We start from the raw sequence: 2,262 nt of genomic DNA on the forward strand, positions 1-2,262 counted from the left end.
TTGGACATTGCTTCCTTAGAGTTATTAAGTGTGCAAGTTGAAACTTGCACATTGCTTTCTTAGAGTTCTTAAGTGTGCGAGTAGAAATCTGCATATTGGTTCAGTTTTTAAGTGGGCAAGTATATTTTTATTTTTTTATTTTAGTGAATGTACATAATTATGTATACAGGCTCCTAAAGAGTTAGGTGTGCGAGTAGAAACCTGCACATTGCTTGATTAGAGTTTTTAAGTGTTTAAGTAGAAACCTTCGCACACAAAGCTTCCTCTATGAGGAAGCCAAAACAAATAAATACTGAAAATTATACATTGAAAAAAATTAATGCTTCAACTTGCACACTTAATAACTATGAGGAAGCAATGTGCAAGTTTCAACTTGCACACTTAATAACTATGAGGAAGCAATGTGCAAGTTTTTTTATGTTGAAAAAACGCGAGAAAAAAATTTTTTTTCGAAAAATTTGACTTTTTTCACAAAAATATTCATCAAAATTTTTTGAGATAGAGCAAAAAAACCTTTGTGCGTTTTACTCTCAAAATGTATACTAGCTTTTAAGAAAAAAAAAAGCCTGGGGTCCACTGGACCCCATGTGACCTCAACGGGTTAAACGAGTGGATGCAAATGAACTTTTGTACGAATATTTATCATAGTTTCATTAGCATATGTACAAAATTTGATTTAATTCGTAATGCTACTTCCTCATCAAATTATAAGAATAAGAAGAAATTTCATACATCAACAAACATTTGATTAAAATATCTCAAAAACTAAAGCCGTAATAAAAAATCTAACGACATTTTTTAAATATAATGTCGATACAAGCTTTCGATTGCGACTAGTCCGAATAAGATTGGTGCAGCCAATCCCGAGATATGATAAAAATTAATGCAAACAAAAAAATTAAATAACTTTTAAACCAGTAAGAAAATTGTGCTGAAATTTTACACAGATACTTAGACGTAATAATAGAACAATCTATGAAATTTTTAGATTTTTGGTAATGCTTTGAGATGTCACCCATACATCCTTATAACATTCGATGAACAATATAAAGATAAATGATGCATATATTATACACATTGTACGTGAAACGTACGGAATACACTCTGTATATAACTTATTGGTATTTGAAGGCAATTAACATGTGTACATAGATATTTATTCAACATTTTTTGAAAAACGTAAAGAGAAACCAAAAAAACATTTTAAAAACGAGAGAATTAAGCACGTCAAGCGCCGTGGCTTATTATGATGAGTAATTCTAAAAAAATGAAAATATATTATAATTAATAAAACGCTTTCGTATTGCGGATTTTTTATGGAACTGACATATATTTTAGAAAAGCCGTAGCCAGATGAGAAGGGTCAATGTGCCCCCACACGGATCATGCTCATTTTTTTTACTTTGAAAAAATAAAAATTTTGAAAATAATTCATATCTTTTGATTGGCTTAACCGATTTTAATGAAATTTTAATATGTTGATGTAGATATTATTGAGACACATTTGTGGAAAATTCGGGAAAGATTTCTGATGAGAGAAACATATATTGATAAAAAAAATAAATAAATAATCTTTTTTTTTTTAGTCCTGATGTCTTTCTTGTACAATTACGAAAAAATTTTAGAGGGAAAAAGAAGTAAATACTTTTCATTGCCGCGAATAAAAGCGTCCACCCGTTGAGTGATTCGGAGATGGTATAATTTAGACAATCCGGGGACTGCCATAAATTTTTCGTTACCAATTTTTTAGAAACCGTTTCCAAAATTTTTTCAATTTTTTAATAAATGACCGAATCTTAAAGAATCATATATGAAATAGGGGTAGAAAGATCTAAAGAATGTAATAAAATTTGAAAAATTGCTAATAGTAAAGGGGTTTCCGATATCAATAAAAAAATATATATATATATACGTGATTGCTCCAATTTCCGCAAACTTTGAGATGTCAAACTGAATTTTTTTTTATAGATAATTTTTATGGATAATTTTTTTGTTACCAATTTTTTGGAAACCGGTTTAAAAAATATTCAAATTTCGAAAAATAATAAGTATTAATTGACCGATTTTTTTGAAAACAGTGCCAAAAGTCTTTTAATTTTTGAAGGATAAATTTTATTTTTTATTAATAAATAACTTTTTATTAATAGATCAATTTTCTTGAAACCATCTATTGGTGCTCCTAATTAATGGGTGAGTTTGGGGAGAGGGGAATAGATTTTTCGCCTGCGCTTCGCGCGGGCTTAATATCTAGTATGAATATAA

This window comes from Temnothorax curvispinosus, unplaced genomic scaffold (genome assembly GCF_003070985.1).
Source record: "Temnothorax curvispinosus isolate PA1 unplaced genomic scaffold, ASM307098v1 QBEX01011856.1, whole genome shotgun sequence".
NCBI classification, from domain to species: domain Eukaryota; kingdom Metazoa; phylum Arthropoda; class Insecta; order Hymenoptera; family Formicidae; genus Temnothorax; species Temnothorax curvispinosus.